This window comes from Malaya genurostris, chromosome 2 (assembly GCF_030247185.1).
Source record: "Malaya genurostris strain Urasoe2022 chromosome 2, Malgen_1.1, whole genome shotgun sequence".
In the NCBI taxonomy this organism is placed as follows: domain Eukaryota; kingdom Metazoa; phylum Arthropoda; class Insecta; order Diptera; family Culicidae; genus Malaya; species Malaya genurostris.
In genome coordinates, this window is record NC_080571.1 from 12,564,295 (window position 1) to 12,585,741 (window position 21,447).

Genomic DNA, 21,447 nt, shown 5'->3' on the forward strand with positions numbered 1-21,447 from the left:
TAGAATAACGTTTTTATATAATTTATTTTACCAAAGCTTTAACCATTTTGGTCATTCATCGGGGAGGAAAACCTATAGAATAATGATTCAGTTAATACAAATGTTTTTGTAAACTTATTTCCATCACCTTGAGTCGACAGTTTTCTCAATTTACATAATAAACTGCACATTTATTGTATGATTTCGTCAATTCAGATCAATGTTGAGAATACTTATTCCCCCTCCCTCTTGTGAATAGTTTTGTGAACCTCATTTAGTTGCTAGAAATATACTGTACTCACCCTCAAAACAACCTTATAATCAATTTTAATTGGACTTCCATTTTGACGGTGCACTTACTTAAGATTTCCTTCATGATTACACTGAGTAGTGTAGAAAGTATCTGTGCTTTTCAAAAAATATTGATTCCCACCTTTGGTACATGTGCCAAACTCGGTGACGATTCGTTTATTTGTTTCGTAGTTATGCTGAGACTTAAATACACTCGCATTCATAAACAGATAAAGATTATTTTCCCTTAGTTCTTTGAATTTCCCGGCAAAATGGAACCAGATCCTTTGAAATTATTTGAAGAAAAATACGACCTTGAAACTCTTGCCACTCTCTTGTTTTATAAAAAATGGGAGATTAAAATTTATTTTCAAAAACCCCTCCTTCTAGTCTAAATGTCGATTCACTTCAAATTATATAAATTTCGTTATTGACCCTCTCCCTCCACGTTAGGGACACTTCCTACATACTTTCCCCCTGAAAATGTCGTAATGATCATCTCTGAAGAGCAAGAAGTATCTGTGGAAAATTTTATAGCAATCCGTTCAGTAGTTCCGGAGTTGTGCCGTTACAAACATTACATCGCCTTTTTAGAGGGACGTACTACATCCACCCCACACGAATACCTTAAGTTGCACAAAAAGTATCTATGGTCTACAGTATCGATTCTCGTCAAATTAAATAAATTTTTCCATGACCCATAAAAAAAACCCTTACCAATATCTCTGATGAGCAAAAAGCAGCTGTGCCAAGTGTGATAGCATCCGTTGAGTAGTGTTGGAGGTATTTCGTTACATGGCCCTTTTTGAATGAACTTGCTACATCCACCCCCCATATATATCATATCTAAGGTATGGAAAATGTTTGCATGATCTTCAAAAATTATCGATTCTGAGTTTTTTCATAGCCTCCCCTGGTTAATGATACTTGTTACGCTTCCTCCTCTACAAAAGTACCTTTATGACTATTTCTGAAGAGCAAGAAATAACTGTGCCAAATTCTATAGCAATTCGTGCAATAGTTCCGGAGTTCTGCCGTTATAAACATTACACCCCCCTATTAAAGGCACTTGCTAAATTCATCCCCCATTAAATTATATCTACGGTATGCAAAATGTTTCTAAGATCTTAAAAAATATCGATTTTCGTCTATTTATATGAATTTTTTCATGACCCCTCCTTGTTAATGTCACTTGCTACGCTCCCTCCCCCCATTAGAATACGCTTATGATCATCTCTGAAGAGCAAGAAGTACATGTGCCAAGTTTGATAGCAATCCGTTCAGTAATTCCGGAGTTATGCTATTACTAACATTACAACCCCCTTTCTACCTTTTTATATATATTTTTTATTGCTACATCCACCCCCATATAATCATTTCTAATATATGCAAAATGTTTATATGGTCTTACAAAAGTATCGATTCTTGTCAAATTAAACAATTTTTTTTCATAAGCCCCCCCCCCCCCCTTTTAAGGATTCTCACTACGCTCTCTCCCCTATTAAACTACTCTTATGACCTTTTCAGAAGAGCAAGAAGTATCTGCGCCAAGTTTGGTGGTAATCCGTTCAGTAGTTTCGGAGTTATGCCGTTTTAAACATTACACCCCCCTTTTAAAAGGCACTTGCTACATCCACCCACCGTATAGTCATATCTAAGGTATGCAGAATGTTTCTATGGTCTTTGAAACGTATCTATTCTTGTCAAGTTATACGAATTTTTCCATGACCCCCCGCTGGTTTATGGCACTTGCTACGCTCCCTCCCCTATAAAAATACTCCTTAAACGATCTCTGAAATGCAATAAGCACCTGTGCAAAGTTTGGTGGTAATCCGTTTAGTAGTTCCGGCGTTACAAACATACAAACTTACATCCATTTTTATGTATATAAATGAGAAAGTCATCATTACACCACTACGTGGATTAAAATAGGTTTTTCTGAGAAGTCTTAGCTTCAGCTGTTCAAATGGGCTTTAAAGGTAATTTTTGGTAACACATCAATTAAGCTTGGTTCGAATACGAGTCAATTTAAATACAATTACCACTGCTTGTTTTGACGTCGTTGTTTTTTAGATAAGGGAGTTTGTTCGTAATCTGGAAAGAAAGAAATTAAACAAGTTTGAAGTTCAAAACGACATCGGATTTTTTGTTTGGAACACGAATGAATGCTTTGAAAAAAAAATTATTACCTATATCTTGAGCCGCTGAACATGTCGTTCCGATTGTTGATTGTTGAAAGTAACCTGAGAAAACTAGCAATTTGGTGCCCGGAAAACCCGCAGATCACAAAATTGCAATATTGCAATTGTTGTTTCAACTAAAATGCTGTTGATTTAACCAACCTATCTGCTGATTTTGTTATAAGTATTCAGATAAACGAAAAAGGCTGTATTCAAATTCTGTCACTTGGCTGAGAACGAAGACAGCAAAACGCAAAACATCATTTCATTTTAGAAATGTTTCATATTGAAAATTTCCAATGGCCAATGAACGTCATTTATGTCAGTTACGTAGTGGCCGTTTCGTGTAGGTCAAAGTATGCAGAAGAACATAAGAGTTAATTGTAAAACAAGTTTTCCATGTAAAGAATAGAAATTCCTACAGTATAAATGTTTTAATTTCATTTGCGAATAATATATTTTCGGACAGTTCATGCCAATGTAATTTAAAACCCTAAAAAATTGCTGCTATAGTAAAGTGATCAGTGTTGGTGACTACCGAAAATTTTACAAGAACTCGAGTCTCTCAATGCATGAACCGTGAGAGAATTTTGCTACATTTCTTCGCTCCACTTCATACTCTGAGTATTTCACGGCCCTTCAAAAATATACAGTCTGATGATGATCGTTGCTGTGTGGAATATCCCAAGAGAGAATCGCAAGTTGACTAATAATCGCAGAAAATCGAATCGATGATTCAACTTGATGATTCTCGTACAAGGTTGCAATATTTCAAAACCCTTTTTGCATTCATGGTTTGATGTGCAATTTATTAAAGTGGAGTCCCAGTGGAGTCCTTGTGTGGAACATTCACAGACATTTTCATAGACACAACTTATACAAAGGTTATATGCCCATAGTTAGAATAAGCGGCAATAGTGAAATGATTCTATCGCAATTATCCACTGCCCATACAGAATCGGATCGCGAAACGAGAATAAGCGACCGTTTGTTGCTTCAGAGAGAATCCTTACAGCAGCGAGCTAACCTTTGATTCTCAGACAGGCCATCGAGAGAAAATCGCTCTCGCACTGGTGTCTATTCTATTTTAAATGAACCATGCCGGTTTTTTGTTGCTGCGATTATATCCGTCTCTCTTTGATGGCACTGACTGGATCGTGTGAAGAGTTGCTAGTGAGCATTCTTGGATACGATAAAAGCCATCCTTGGTTTCAATGCATCCGCCATTTTATTCGCTTTAGTTTCTTAATGGTGTCCGGGAAAAGAAGAGGAGAGGAGAGAAATCAAATCTACTGAACAAGGTTCCTAAACACACAGACGCAAAGGGAATTTAGGGAGTCAAGGAGGATGATTCAAAATCTATACGCGTCCCACTATCCTCAGGCTTTAAGCCTAGAATCACAATTGTCAAAGTCTGGGGGAAGGGTAATCCGAGGGAATTATGCATCTACCAATGCAATGAAAAATGATTAAAGATCATTTTTAAAAAGAAAATAGAGAATTGGAATTGGTTAATATTTTCTGCTAACAGGACAGTGTCACATGCCGATTTTCACAACCGATTTTCACAAACTTAGATTCAAATAAAAGGTTACATCTTACAGTTCCATAGCCTGCTATTGAATTTCATTTGGATCCGACTTCCGGCTCCGGAATTACATGGTATTATATGAAAATTTGAGAAAAAGTTTGCACGAGTTTTCTGTTCCAGATCAAAATTTTTTTTGGGAATATCCAACAAGTAGGCGGGATTATTCTGCGTGTAGTACTGAATATATGACTATTCACTACTGAAAAACTTGAAAACAAGATTGTAAGCATAGTTAAAATATTAATTTTGATCGAGACGATGTAGTTGTGAAAGATATGGTGGAAAAAGGGTGATTTATTTTAAGTGGTTTTTGTTGAAATAAACTACCACATGTTTTGTTCGAATTTTTACAATTACTTCCCTCTGAACTGTATTAAAATATTTGGTCAATTTATATTCAATAATAATTCGAATGGAAGATCGGGTCCAAACATTTGGGAGCTCCAAGTCTTCATCATCAATCTGATTACCCATTGAAATCGAAACAAATTTTGTTGAAAAAAAATTTGCCTACTCAAACAAAACAATGCGCATTTCCCAGGCCTCGTTGAGTCTCCTGAAATTAGATCTTCAGTTAGTGAAAGAAAAACACTTTAAACAAAGTGCAAATAAAATTATTTGATTGGCAACGTCTCCAGCATCGGGTAGTAAATCAAAATTATTGTATTGACTCAGCTGGCGTCGGCTCGGCTTCGGTTATGTGGCTGCTCCACATCAGTTCACTATACAGGAGACATAACATACAGGAGACAGTACCCTTTCGGCAAAATGGCCTATTCGGCGAAACGACTTTCGGCTTAATGGCATCGACCAAACGACTTTCTACGAAATGGCATTCGGCGAAACGACTTTCGGCGAAATGGCATTCGGCGAAACGACTTCCGGCGAAATGACCCGCTTCCGTTTGACATCACTTACCGTACTATTTGTACATCTGAAGTACAATTGCTTTGATGGAGTAACATCTTCTCAGCTCTTATGAAACATCATATTCGTAAGATAAAAGTTGTTGACTTTGGTCGTCAAATTGTCGATAGTTTCATGAGGGATGTTTTCTCTTTGTCACTTCAGCCAGTGTTTGATTGCTCTTCACTAACATCTTGCTAACGCTACAGTGCCCCTCTATTCTCCAGATTTTAGGTATTGACTATGGCCCTAACATTGTCAAATCAATATGCCGTTTATGAACCACAACTTTCAAAAGACTATGTATGAAATTTAATGACATTTCGATTAGTTACACAAAAGTGCAGCCATTTAAGTGTAGGTACTTTGAACATTTTCCTAGCAGTGGATTTAAAACAATTTCGTGTGTAAATTTATCATTGATTCCTAATGAAAACTCTACAAGCTCAGCAATGGCTTCAAAATTATCATCCGGAGCTGAATGTAATCGTGATTTTACAGACCCCAATGAGGGTACAAGCTCTGGTCGTTGAAGTGGTTTCTCCAGAAAATATAAAAAAGTTCATAAAGTGCGTGAAATAGCTGTGGCCATAAAGAATCAGAAAACAGTGTGTTTATAATTATGCTTGAACATTTAATCATGAGAAAGTTCTTTTCAATTAAGGCGCCACGTTTGCTCACAGTCGATCATAAACAACAACGTGTTGATGAAACAGAGCAGTGTTTGGCCATGTTAACAGAAAATAAATTAAATTTTTCGCTTCGATATGTTACAACGGATGAAACATGGATCCATCACTTCACTTCAGAATCAAGATGATCATTATTTGAGTGAAATGCATCCGTTCAGCAGTCAGCTGGAAAGGTTATGGTTCCAGTATTTTGGGACGGACATGGCATAATCTTCATCGATTATCTTGAGAAAAGGAAAACAATCAATAGCTAATTGCCCATAGCGTTGTTAGATAGATTGAATGGAAAAATCAAGGAAAAACGACCTCATATGTCAGAGAAAAAAACAAAACAATGCACCGACTCACAAGTCTTTAGCAACGATGGTTAAATTGAACAAATTACTCCTCGAATGGCTCCCTCATCCTTCATTTAGCCTATATCGAGCCCCCAGTGACTTCGCTGACTCAAATAAAGACCTATTTTGAAGCAATAAATACAAATCTTTCTTGATGCACGACATGGCGAGAATTTAGAGAAGCGTTGGAATGATTTTCTCTTGAAGAATTTCCATTGATTGATGAATAGGATTGATTTTTGGCAAAAAAAAGTTTTTATTAGTTAGTCACATGACTAACGCAATCTCAGGCCGTATTCGCATTGCTTTTTTTTAAGATAATTGCGAGAATCTGAAGAACTTGTCTTCGATTTCAAAAATGTTTGTGTCTGACTATTTTAACAGTCGTGTTCTTAAAAAGCAACACAATATCAAGAATTTCATTGCAATTTTTACTGTCAATCAATTAGGATTTGTATAGGAAATTTGAGGTTTTTGTAATACATTCCGTGTCCATGATATGCGTTTTACGCCATTGCACTCTACAACTTCGTCTGAAGCACGCAAATGCAAACGTGTCGACGATGTTTCAAAGCAAATTCTACTCCTTCGGGTGCATGTAAAACGACAACCAAGTGAACACACAATTTAGTCAGACAGACAGGGAAGAAAACTTTCAGTTTTTGGTAAAAATGCTGATCCGTTTCTAAAATGTGAAATCCAATTGCGTTTAATAGCTTCATTCTTCAATTCCGAAAACAAAACTTAAAATCAATCGCATTGTTAAAAAATGTCAAACCTGATTCGGCAAATTAAATGCGAAAAGTTCAATTACAAAAAAAGTCAAAGTTAACGAGGCAGTAGAAAGTAATCCCCCTGCCAGCAAAACGAAAGAAAGTTATTTCTCGATGTAGCAACAATTTTAGTCGGAATTAGTTTTTGTTTGTACTTGTGTTCCTGTTTCGGTCCGACCTCCTACAGGTGTTGTTTTCCGCTCGAGAGGAAAATGCATCGGTGATTGCATTTTACTGGAAGGACGAAACAATTTGGCAGAAGCAGAAAGTTTGCCAGTTTTTTTTCTCATATGCTGATATGCCATCGCTTTCGGACAGTAAAGATGATTACTTTGATATTTGTTTTATTTGATATGAAATTTCTGATCGAAATTCGCCATTTTCCTTTCGGAGTGAAACGCTACCGGGCTACTAAGATTGTCCAGGAAAATTTGAAGTTTCGTGTCTAAGCTAGAATCTGTTGGCATGATTCGAACCCGTTTGAGCGCGAGGTGTTCTCAAGTACCCCCATCAATTACATTGTTTACAAACTACTTCGGATAGCAGCTGCCACACCGGCAAGCGCGAAAATTCGAACTCGAAAGAACGAACCCCTGACAGCAGGTAAACTTATTCATTCCGATCAAGGGAAGCAAGCACGGCCACCCTGGAATGTTTCGACAATCCGGCATCCGGGGGAAGCGCATGATACTTACACATAATGCCACGCTTCGAGAGTGCCAAACATGTACGTGATTGTCAAAACTTTTAAATAGCTCTCAACATGTTCTTGCAAGTACTTCCCTGCACTCGAAAGATCAAAGCAGGTCTGCCCTTTTTTTTGGATGCAAACATTCATTGCATTGCACACCATGCAGGCGCAGGCAGACCACGACGACGACGCTCGAAGAAGAGTAAAAAACTCGTAGCTTTTCGTTCGTACGTGTTCTGACAGTTGCCATTCTGAGGAGAAAAAAAAAACGATTCCATTATTATTGCACTGCCATGCTATTCGGGTGGTTTATACTTTTTCTCCCGGTCCGCTTCGAGTGCTGTTTGATAGTTGTGTGCTGAAGCATAAATATGTGTCGAGAAACAATTATTGAAAGTAGAAAGTTGGGTTGTTTGTTTTTTTTGCTGTCATCTTAACCTCCAATGTCCGGTAGAATTCCGGGCATGAACGTAAACTTGGATTCATTGCATTTCAAATCAAAGACTGAGTCAATAAATGTCACAGTTTTCAAGTTGTGGAGTAGATTTTATTGCCAGATGCTGTTTTGGTTGGTAAACGACTGGACATTGCGCAATTCAGGCCCCAATGTGGTTCTTAGCTTCTTGTCCAGTAACTCCTATCCCTACCTCGCCGCGGTGCCGGCTGGGGTACGAGGTACCATAGGAAAGATCGGGTACGGGCTCGAAACAGCGTCTGTTCTCCATGTTAGGAGCGACTGATTACCGTCCTTGTGTCAGTGTGGGACTCTAAACAGTGCTGACACGATGGCCCTCCGGCGAGAATGGAGGTTGGTGCAGGCCTAACAAGCCGCCCGGAAAACACTTGTTACGAATAATCAGGATATGAATACGACTCGGAATAATCGGCAAAGACCTACGCAACGAACAAAGGACTACGATTGGAAGCTTGGCACATGGAACTGCAAATCGCTTGGCTTCCCAGGATACGACCGAATGCTGCATGATGAGCTTCAAATCCGCGGCTTCGATGTCGTAGCACTGCAGGAACTTTGTTGGACGGGACAGAAGGTGTGGAAAAGTGGGCATCGAGCGGCTACCTTCTACCAGAGCTGTGGCACAACCAACGTTCTAGGAACTGGATTTGTAGTGTTGGGTTAGAATGTGCGTATTGAAGATCAAGGGCTGTTTCTTCAATTACAGCATCATCAACGTGCACTGCCCACATGAGACGAGAAGGAAGCATTTTACGCGCAGCTGGAACGAAACTACGACAGCTGTCCACGGCGGGATGTAAAACTTGTCATCGGTGAAATGAATGCTCGGGTAGGCCAGGAGGCAATGTACAGGCCCGTGATCGGCCTGGAGAGCCTGCACGCGGTAACAAACGACAACGGTCAACGATGCGTAAACTTTGCAGGTAGTTCGAAGCACCTACTTCCCCCGCAAAGATATCCACAAAGACACCTGGAGATCACCTGATCAACATACGGAAAACGATTCTTCTCAGACGTCATCAATGTCCGCACTTACCTCAGTGCCAATATTGATTCTGACCACTAGCTTGTCGATCAAAACTGTCGACGTTGCACAATATTCGTCGCACAGGAACGCCGAGACTCAATCTCGAGCAGCTACGTAGCATTTGTACTGCAGAGGAATACGCGCTAGTGCTACCAACGGAAGAGCAGCTTGGCGCGGCGACTCTTGAAGACGGTTGGAGGAATATAAGATCCGCCGTGAGTAGCACTGCTTTAACCGTACTAGGTCGAGGTTATCGAATCGAGGAAATGACTGGTTTGACGGCGAATGTCAGCAAGGGCGAGGATGCTGCAACACCGCACTAGAGCGAGCGAGGAACGATACAGACAGGCGCGGAACAGACAGAACACGGTTTTCCGGAAGAAAAAGCGTCACCAGGAAGACCAAGATCGCGAAGCGATGGAACAGCTGTACCGCGCAAATGATACACGGAAGTTCTATGAGAAGTTGAACCGCTCACGTAGAGGCTACACGCCACAGGCCGAAATGTGCAGAGATACCAGTGGTAACCTTCTCATGAACGAAAGTGAAGTGATCGACAGGTGGAAGCAGTACTATGACGAGCATCTGAATGGCGAAGCACAGGTTACAGAGAACGGTACAGGAATCAATCTGGGTGCACGCTCAGCCGACGATCTGTCGTCGGTCGGGAATCTGTTCCCAGCCCCTGATCTGTCGGAGATAAGTGAGGAGATCGGCAAGCTGAGGAACAACAAAGCCGCGGGCAATGACCAGTTGCCAGGCGAGGAGAGGCACTGGCTAGAGTGCTGCACTGGATGATTTCTAGGATATGGGAGGAGGAGATTCTACCGCAGGAATGGATGGATGGAGTGGTATGTCCCGTCTACAAAAAGGGCGATAAGCTCGACTGTTGCAATTACCGCGCAATCACATTGCTCAACGCCGCCTACAAGTACTCTCCCAAATCCTTTGCCGTCGTCTATCACCAATAGCTAAGGAATTCGTAGGGCCGTACCAAGCGGGATTTACTGGAGCCCGCGCCACTACGGATCACATATTCGCGATAAGACTAAGTGCTCCAGGAGTGTCGTGAATACAACGTACCCACGCATCACCTATTCATTGACTTCAAAGCGGCATACGACACAATCAATCGAGAACAGCTATGGCAGATCATGCACGAATACGGTTTCCCGGATAAACTGACGCGATTGGTCAAAGCATCGATGGATAGAGTGATGTTCTACGTCCGAGTATCTGGGACGCTCTCGAGTCCCTTCGAATCTCGGAGAGGGCTACGTCAAGGTAACGGACTTTCTTGTATCTTGTTCAATATTGCCCTGGAAGGTGTGATTCGAAGAGCGAGGATTGACACGAGTGGTACGAGCTTCCGAAAGTCCGTACAACTTTTTGGCTTCGCTGACGATATTGATATTGTGACACGTAACCTTGAGAAGATGACGGAAACCTACACCGGACTGAAAGCTGAATCTAGGCGTATCGGACTGGCCATAAATGCGTCGAAAACAAAATACATGAGAGGAAGAGGATCTAGAGAAGAAACACTATGCCTCCCACCACGAATATTGATAGACGGTGACGATATAGAGGTGGTTGACGAGTTCGTGTATTTGGGCTCACTGGTGATCGCCGATAATGACACCAGCAGAGAAATTCATAGACGTATTTTGGCAGGGAATCGTGCGTACTTTGGACTCAGAAAAGTCCTCCGATCGAGAAAAGTACGCCACCGCACGAAATTGACCATCTACAAAACGCTAATTAAACCGGTTGTTCTCTATGGCCACGAGACCTGTCTACGATGGGCGAGACGAGTCTACGATGGGCTGGGCATGTCATAAGGATGTCGGACGACAGCCCAGTGAAAATGGTTCTTGAATCTAATCCGACTGGTACAAGAAGAAGAGGAGCGCAGCGAGCAAGGTGGATCGATCAAGTGGAGGGTGATCTCAGAAGCATCCGTGCCTTGAGTGACTGGCGACGAGCAGCCATGGACCGAGTTATGTGGAGACGTATGCTTGATACAGCAAAGGACACCCCAGGGCTATAGCTGTTAGGTAAGGTAAGTGTTTTGGTACATCAAATCAGATATTTTAAAAATAACATTGAGTGTTTTTGTCAATAAAAGAGTTTTCCAAGAGTTCGTCCAAACTTTCTGAAAGTGTCAAACAGCTCAAATTCAAACTACCTATGCAGTAGTTGAACAGGAAACGCTCAGCTGTTGTGGCGTTTCTCAATCAGAGTTAATTTCGTATTTGCGAGCCGAACTCTATCAAATTGAGTTGACTTTTTATTCAGCAAGCAATTTGTAGATGAGGGTGATATAAAATACAAATCACAGTGTAATCCTTCCCAACACTCTTCTTGGACACTTGAACAAAAACGAAATTGTTTGGTTGAGCATCAAACTTTGATCTCTCATCAACCTGTAATTCCTAAATCGTAAGTCGGATCGGAATAGAACTTAATAGGATCGTATAGGACCACAAGGCTTTTTATTTGAATCTAAGCTTTTAAAAAATCGGTTCAGCATTCTTTCGAAAAAATGTGTGCATGTTATTCCACATACACACAAAAACACAACCTTATTCACATAAAAGGTAATAGAACTTATTAACAGGTCGCACCACCGAAAATGAAATACAGGGTGCGGCTGGCGAGCTTTCCAAAAATAAGATTTTTTCTTTTGAAAATTTTGGATTTTAATTAGATCTCAATGCAAATATCTCAATTTCATACATATTGTCATTGTCAAACTTGTTCAGTTTGGTCTATAATTTAAACATGAATCGGTTGAATTGTTTGCGTCCCATTTCTCATCAGTGTTTAATGCAACTCCCGTTACCATTTCTGAAATGGAATTGGCTGTTTTTATTATTACACCTAAAATGGTAACGAGTGCTACTAAGAAACTAAAATTCCCTCAGTTGTTTTTTTGTCGCACTATTGCTAATTTGGCTGAACCGCTTAGCATAATATACAACCAATCACTAACTGGTTCACGTTTTCCCGCTATTTTGAAACATTTGTTTATGGTCCCAGTTTACAAAAAAGGAGATAAGCGTAATGTGGCAAACTACAGTGGAATTGCTAGCTTATCCGCTGCCCAAGCGTTCAGTGACAACGAATCTTTTAAGTTTCACCTCTACTTGCTTTGAAAATTTGGAACTTGGACACTATATATATATATATATATATATATATATATATATATATATATATATATATATATATATATATATATATATATATATATATATATATATATATATATATATATATATATATATATATATATATATATATATACACTGATCTGAAAACAGCTCTTGATTCGATCAACCACGACATTCTCATAGCTAAGCTATTCAAACTTGGGGTATCTGGACGATTTACCAATTGGCTGCAATCTTACTTGACGGATAGAACTCTCTGTGTTAAGCTCGACTCGACAACGTCTTCTTTTTTTTTATATCGTTTATTTATACCCGGCTTTAACCTAATTTTGGTCGTTCGCCGGGTTCAGACGTCTTCGAATTTCACAAATTCATCTGGTGTGCCACAAGGTAGCAACCTAGGCCCATTGTTATTCATCCTGTATTTCAACGATGTGATGCTACTACTTCAGCCTGGTTGTAGGATTGCATATGCCGATGATTTGAAACTGTATTTTGTCGTTCGTGCCACCGAAGAATGCATCCGTCTTCAGTCTACTTTGGACCTTTTTTGTCGATTGGTGTCATCGGAATAAGCTAACTATTAGGGTTTCGAAATGTATAGTTGTGTCGTTTCATCGTATCAAAAAGCCAATTATGTTTGAGTATAATTTTAATGGAGCGATCCTCCAACGAGCTGTAGGTGTATTGCTTGATCAAAAACTCACTTTCAACCACCATCGCAAAAGCTAATCGACAATTGGGTTTAATATCGAAAATTGTAAAGAATTTCACTGACCCGTACTGCCTAAAAGCATTATAGGTACTGTTCACTCGTCCGTCCAATTCTAGAAAACGCATCTGTTGTTTGACTGCCCTATCATTTGACGTGGAGTTTAAGGATTGGAAATGTACAACGCAAGTTCAAGTGCCATCAAGCTAGTTTTGTGGCTAAGTTATTGAATGATGAAGTTGATAGCTCTGAGCTCCTCTCCATGTTGAATTTTCGAGTTCCTCCGAGAGTTCTTCGTAGTAGTACTTGAGTCAAGTTTTCATCGCACTACTTTTGAGTATTTCGAACCAATAACTGCAATGATTCGAACCTTCACGATTGTCGAGGAGTTCCATGAGTTTGGAGAACCATCCTCCCGGTTTATTTCACTAATTTAGTCACGAATTTAGTTATTTGTTTTTATGTATAGTTTTAAGTTTATATTTCACCCAAAAAAAAAAGTCTGATGGAGCTAATAATAAATAAATAAATGAATAAATAAATAAATAAATAAATAAATAAAATAATAAATAAATAAATAAATAAATGAATAAATGAATAAATAAATAAATAAATAAAATAATAAATAAATAAATAATTAAATAAATAAAGAAATAAATAAAGAAATAAATAAATAAATAAATCGCTGGCTAAATTGAAAGAATTATTTTGATCGTTATATCGATTCCAATAAAGATTTCATCAATTTCCTCAAATTTTTTGTGTTTTACCTTTCTCATATAGAAAGGTTATGCAATCGCTGTGAAAACCGACTTTAAAACGAAGGCCCTGAAGGCCGAGTGTCATATACCATTCGACTCACATCACAAAATGTCTCTGTGTGTATGTGTGTGTGGCTTATGGCTCTTGAATTTCATTTTGATCCGACTTCTGGTTCCGGAATTATGAGGAAATATGTGCAAATTTATTAAAAAATGTGCACTCAGTTTGGCTCTAACTAAGAAGCAAATAAAAGATTTCAAAGTTCTTGAAAAAGTTCCCGAAAAGTTGATCAAGATCCGACTACCGGTTCCGGTATTACAGTCCGATTAGTGATAATTTTCAATTTCATGAATATTTTTTCACAAGCGATGGCGAAACGAGGTGCACATTGTTATAAAACTTACTGATAAACTCATCTAGTTGGCAGATCTTGTTAGATAGTTGATATATAAAACTACTTTGGGACTACTAGTCCCCGATTTCCGCTTCCGAACGCACCGAAAATAGTGAAGAAAATCTCCATAAATTTTCACTTAGATTTCTCAGCCGATTTTTACGAATCATGATTTAAATTAATGCTCTCATTGTTTTTAAATATACTGTGCAATTTTATCCTGATCCGACTTCCGGTTCCGAAATTATAGGGCGATGAGTTTCAAAACATTCAAAATGACGATGCAAAACAAGTACGCGTCGGTTGCTCCGTTCGCAGCGTGCTTCGTTCAATTTCGTATAGCGTGCAGGGTTGCCACATAAAAATTTATATTTTTCAGGTTAAAAAGATGTAAATTTCTAATTTTTGTTATTCAATTTGTACCTACTGGCTAGTGTTATTAAAAGAACACGATAACGATGCTTTTCTATAAAACTACACTTATTGTCTTTCTCATAAAAAAAAGTTTATACAATCACTTGAAAAATTGACTTGTGAAAATTGGCACGAAGGGCTAAGTATTCTATATTATTCGACACAGTTCATCGAGGTGAGCAATGTATGTGTCCATGGGTGTATGTGTGTGAGTAACAGTTCGGCTGAAAAGTTCGTATCGTTTAATAGAAACACACATTTTTTTGCCAAAATTCGTTTTTATTATTCAACATAATTGCCATCAGAGGCAATACAGCGATTATAGCGATCTTCCAACTTTTCGATACCATTTTTGTAGTACGATTTGTCCTTTGCCTCAAAATAGGCCTCAGTTTCAGCGATTACCTCTTCATTGCTTCTAAATTTTTTATTAGCGAGCATTATCTTGAGGTCTGAGAACAGGAAAAAGTCACTGGGGGCCAAATCTGAGAAATACGGTATATGAGGGAGCAATTCGAAGCCCAATTCGTTCAATTTCAGCATGGTTTTCATCGACTTGTGACACGGTGCATTGTCTTGATGAAACAAAACTTTTTTCTTCTTCAAATGAGGCCGTTTTTTTTTTAAATTTCGTCCTATAAACGCTCTAATAACGCTATATAATAGTCACTGTTGATGGTTTTTCCCTTTTCAAGGTAGTCGATGAAAATTATACCATGCGAATCCCAAAATACAGACGCCATAACCTTACCGGCTGATTGTTGAGTCTTTCCACGCTTTGGGTTCGGTTCATCGCGTGCAGTCCACTTAGCTGACTGTCGATTGGACTCCGGAGTGAAGTGATGGAGCCATGTTTCGTCCATTGTTATATATCGACGAAAAAAATCGGTTTTATTACGATATAACAGCTCCAATCACTGCTCAGAATCATCAATTCGTTGTTGTTTTTGATCGATTGTGAGCTCACGCGGCACCCATTTTGCACAAAGCTTTCTCATATCCAAATATTCGTGTATAATATGTCCAACACGTTCCTTTGATATCTTTAGGGTGTCAGCTATCTCGATCAACTTCACTTTACGGTCATTGAAAATAATTTTGTGGATTTTTTTCACGTTTTCATCGGTAACAGCCTCTTTTGGACGTCCACTGCGTTCATCGTCTTCGGTGCTCATATGACCAGTACGAAATTTTGCAAACCACTTACGAATTGTTGCTTCGCCCGGTGCAGAGTCTGGATAACACTCAACAAGCCATTTTTTGGTATCGGCGGCACTTTTTTTCATCAAAAAGTAGTGTTTCATCAACACACGAAATTCCTTTTTTTCCATTTTTTTCACAATAACAAAAGTAGCTTCACTCAAAATGCAATATCTCACAAACTAATAATCAGACAGCTGTCAAATTTATACACGTATCTTTTGAAGGTTGGTACTAACTGAAAATGGTATGGATTTAATTCTAGTGGCGCCCTCTCATAGAAACGATACGAACTTTTCAGCCGACCTGTTATGTGTCAAATAGTGTCACTCATAAAATAACAAATCTCATAGTCCTATAGGTTGCTTTTGAATTTCATCATGCTTTCATAGGGTAAAATGTGTTTTAAATTTCACACCGTCTAGATTTGGCTTAAAACTGATTCAATTTGTGGACTATATTAGTTACTTACTAAACGAACTGAATTCGGCTATATTGGTTCCAATTTCCCGGTTCCAGAAGTACCGGAGATAACTCTAAAACGATACTCACTCAATTTTTTCAGAGATGATTTGATAGATTTTCACAAACAGGATCTAATAAAATGTCCTATAGTCTCACAGGTTGCTGTTAACTTTCATCATAAAGTATATTTAATCATTTAGTACGACGATCCAAAATAAAGAAATATTATTATTAACTTGACATCACTGATTACAGATGGAAAAGGTTATGCTAGTTTATACCCAAAAAAAGGTTTTATATTTTATTCAAGCTTGAAAAAAATTTTTTTCGCAGAACCCTCTAGTGATAATTTTGAAAATATAAGTAATATGAGTAAGGCATCATTACACAACTAGGTGGATTAAAAAAGGTTTTTTTTAAACAAATCCTATATCTTAAAAAATCACACTTTAAGCAACGGTTAAACCGATTTTCAAAAATCATGATTCAAATAGCTCTCATTGTCTTAAATAACAGTGGGCAATTTCAACCAGATTTGACTTCCGGTGCCGAAATTATAGGGCAATGAGTATCAAAACTTTCAAACTGTCATACAAAATGATGCAAAACCGGTACGCATCGGTATGTGCTGGTACGGAAGAAGAAGAAAACGCACCCGCCTAGCACACAGCGTGCTTAGTTTAATTTTTTACAGCGTGCAGAGTTGCCACATTTAAATCTATATTAACTTGACATAACTGTTTACAAATTGAAAAAGTGATGGTAGTTTATGCCGAAGAAAGCTTTTGATTTTATTCAAGTTTGAAAGATAAAATCTTGACAGAATCTTCTAGTGATGTTTTTAAAAACATAAGTAATATGAGAAAGGCATCATTACACCACTAGGTGGATTAAAAAAGGTTTTTCTAATCACAAAATGGAAATTGTGGCTGAAAAGAGAGATAACTTGGATGAAAACCTAGTTGTAATGGATGTTATTTTCAATTTCTAAAAAGTATCCGGTTTACCACCGGTCTCTCCTATATTAAGAAAACTCGTTTTTTCTTGAGATATTTATATCAATCATAATATAGATAATTTTCAACAAACGACTTCATAGTTTTACGTATTCCCATAGGTTCCATCCCTATGGAACATTAAAACATATTATAAACATATTCTGTATTAAGCATTCCTTGACTGGGTTCAATACAAAGGGCGCTGGACTTATAAACCAGTTTTCGTATGTGCGAGCCCCGACCTGGAAAGATTCGTAGTGTCAGTAGGATCTTGGTACAAGCCATGCAATGATTCTGTACGCTATGAATCGGCTGCGGAGTCAGTTGAAATAGAAAGGCAAAATTCCACAAATTGAAAGTAATGCCAAGATTTGGTTCTTTTGAAAAATGACCAGAATACTCCACAAGATATGAGAAAGTTACATCATAGCACGACAAGATCACGGTTTTTGAGTTTAGATGACAACTTTTGCCGCACTCATTATACTCTCCCGACTTGAAGCAACGAATATTAACAAAAGAGTTTCACCTTCTGTGCCATTCACACACACACACACATTCGTATGTTAGGTAGAATTCACAGCGCAATCCAAGCAAGGAGAGCTGCTTCGTTCGTTCATTAGTTCATGAAAATGTGCGCCAACTGATGAGTACGCTTTATAAGGTTAACATTTGATGAATGGTTCTCATATTGAAGATGCCTATGAGCGAACTAGATTCATAACTTTTGGTTCCGATGAATGTTAATTGAAAAAAACATTACTTTTGTGTTTCTTGGATATATACACAGTGTAAACTCCCAAGAAACAAATTGATCATTTTGAAAACGGGCTCAAATGTAAAAAATATGCTATACAATGTTTGAAACATATTTGAAATGTGAGAAAATTTGGTCTTACAAACGTTATGTTAAAAAAAAAATTGTGAACCTACACCGAAAAAACACTGTAGCAATTTCCTGTATGACCTTTCTTCGCATCTTGTAGCACGCCGTGAAGCAAAGTTCTTCATTCTCGTACAGAACTAACGAGACTGAATCCTTCATTTCGTTGCATTGCCATGGATTGCTTAGTTCATGTGTGAACTGAGACTGAGAGTACAGGCAATTTACCAAGCAAGGGAACTGGTCTACTCAGTAGCACATACTCTCACGCATCCAGTTTCTCTTTAATATAGGTCTCTCATTCAGTTATGCCAAGGAAAGTGTTCACAGTGGTTGTTTTTCTTTGTTGCTTCGTTCGTTTGAGGATTCAAAATACAAGCCCTGCTTAGTATTCGTGAGTTGGAATAAAGATGGAACAATGCCTGGCTTTCGAAGACAACTTCTTTGAAAAAATATCTTGTACCTAATCTTCGAAAATTAACTGACACAATTGATACATAGGCTTATTTTGCACTTTGCAATGACCTCGAACATCGAGGCTGAATGATCTTGATCAGCACCTCTCATCACCATCAACAACAAACTAAACGGCCTTGTTCACTTTTCGTGACAAAAAAAAACAATATTTTGATTCGATAAACTTCCTAAATTTGACACAAATATTACCGATGCAGTTTATGTGAATAAACATAAACATTTACATTGTCAACAGCAATTAATCAATAGTTACTCCATTTTATGCAATGTTCAGAGCACGCCATTTAGCTCAGAAAGCCTTGCTTTGAGAAATCATATTTTAGATATGACTCGATACTTTTACATAAAATTGTCACCATAGGAATCTCTGATAAAGAATTAGCGAATTTCGAACTGAATCGTATTCACAGTTGGCAGCTTTTTCTTTGATTACAATATAACTTTGTTCCAAAATGTCACTGTGCATAATTTGTTTTTCCAAAAATTTTCTAGACTGTCTTTTGAAAAGGGCTTGACTTTTCTTTTACTATTTTTCTGCAAACAATTATAGTAAAAGAAAAACAAATCCCACAAAAAATTGTTGTGCTTGCGATGTTTATAAAATTAGTCTAATTTTAGAAATACTGGAAAATTTGAATCGAATCCTACATTGAAAGAAGTCTATCGCAAAAATTTGAAGCCGAATTGCTAAAAAAAACTATTTCTTTTTTGAATTAAATTCTGTCCCAACATAGATATGTTAATTGTGTTCCCTGCCAACTTTCCATACATTCACAGAAAAAAAATATGAATTTTACATGTGTCAGAATTCTACAAACGATACAATTCACACGGAGAACCCGCAGATCACAAAATTACAATATTGCAATTGTTGTTTCACGCCCTGGTTGTTTCAACTAAAATGTTATTGATTTAACTAACATATCTGCTGTCACTTGGCGGAGAATGAAGACAGTAAAACGCAGAACAAAAAACCTCTTCATTTCATCAGAAGCGTTTCATATTGAAAATTTTCAATGGAAATAAACGAACGTAAATGAACATTTATGTTAGTTACGTAGTGGTCGTTTTATGTAAGTGAAAGTATGCAGAAGAATATAACAGTTAATTGTAAAACAAGTTTTCCATGTGTTAAGTAGATTTTCTTACAGTATAAATGTTTTAATTTCATCTGTGAGTAATGTGTTCTAGGACAGTTCATGCCAATGTTATTAAAACCGCTTAACGCTTAAAAATTTGCTACTAAAGTGAAGTGGTACTATTTGTATTTTCTTGAAAGTGTATCTGTAGCATTAGGTTTACCAGCGAGCCATTCTGCAAGTGAAGGAAAAATTTCCTAATTCCCTGTGACCATTTTTCTGGTAAGTTCCCTTTTGAGAATTGTAATCTTTTGGTTCATTTCTATATCCTTTGTGAGTTTAGTGATAAAGATATAAGCAGTTAATTAGGTAAAATTTCGTTGTTCAAGCGGTGAACGATTAGCTGCCTCCAGAAGAGGCTAACAGTAAAAAATATTTATTGCAATTGGCGTCTTAAGTTCAAATAACTGAATAATTGGTTGAAACAACTGAGACATTTTTTTGCTTTGACGCATACAAGTAACTTTGTTGGGATTGTGTTTTTGCTCAATTGCACGAGTGACACCTCATTGAAACGTTTCATTGTTCGCTCAGGGCATTGCTCAACTGCAACGTTTCATTACTTGTTTGTGGTGCGATTCTTTGTTGGGTGTCGTTGCTAAGCTGCCAGCACGATAAATCAAAAATGACAGATTAGTTAAAACAATAGTCGATTAGTTGTACCAAATTTTAACCAATCGAAATCAGAAAAATAACTAATATTTTAGTTGTTTTGCGATCGCTGGCTTTTCCGTGCACAACAACTTAATTTCTCAAATAATGCAATATTCCACTCGCATAGAATTTTACACGCTCCAACTGTAATTTGCACTTGGCTATCAAGTGCCACTGTATGGATTTATATGTATCAATTATTCAATGAAGATAAAGTTATGAGTTCTGTGGTTCAGTCGAGTAAGCGATGTACTTGTGATCTAATGTTTCTCGGTTCAAGTCGCGCTGCTGCTAACGATTTTTTGTTTTTATTTCGTTCGTATTTAAGCCATGTGATTTTAAAATCATGCAATTTGACATGTTCTTGAATAAAAATTTGTGTCAAATACGACGCTCCATATTTTATACGATGTAAAATCACAAGATTTTTTCTAGCTGTGTTGTAAGATGTGCGTTTTGAAGGGTAAAAAGTTCTTCAAATAATTCATTTTTATTCAGCACTTATGCTTTTTCCAAATATCGAGCTACTAGGAATAGCGTAGTTAGTAAAATTTTCTTACAATTCATTGGAATATTGGAGGATTATAACTTTCAGATAAGTTGAGTTTTCAATAAAATTTCAAAAATTCACCGGATAAAAATTTCAGTTCGGTCAAAAATAGCTTATGTTAGAATTTTTTTTCCTTGGAAGTACCCATCTTAAAAAGCATGAGCGGTTGGCAGGAAACAAAATTACCTATATTGGGAGAAGGCTTTATCAACACCAAAAGTGTTTTTTTGTGAATCGATTTTAAATTTTTAGGACAGTCATTTTTGTCACTGTAGGACTGGATGAATTTTGTTGGCATTTTTAATGGAAAACAATTTTTATTGAAAAACTGGATGAGTTTTTTCAGTATTTAAATTGGAAAATTCAGTTTAATACTTTCTTTGTAGAATTTGCAGAACGATAAAAACGGATCAGGGTCATTTCGCCGAAAGCCGTTTCGCCGAAAGCCGTTTCGCCGAAAGCCGTTTCGCCGAAAGTCATTTCGCCGAAAGGGTTATTTCGCCGAATGGGTCACTTCGCCGAATGCCATTTCGCCGAAAGCCATTTCGCCGAAAGGGTCATTTCGCCGAATCCTGAAATCGTCTTGAAATCGTAATTAGAATTGATTTAAATTAAAGACAAACGAAAGATGATAGCGTTAACGCCCGTTTTGTTAACTTACCATAGTACTTCTTGAATAA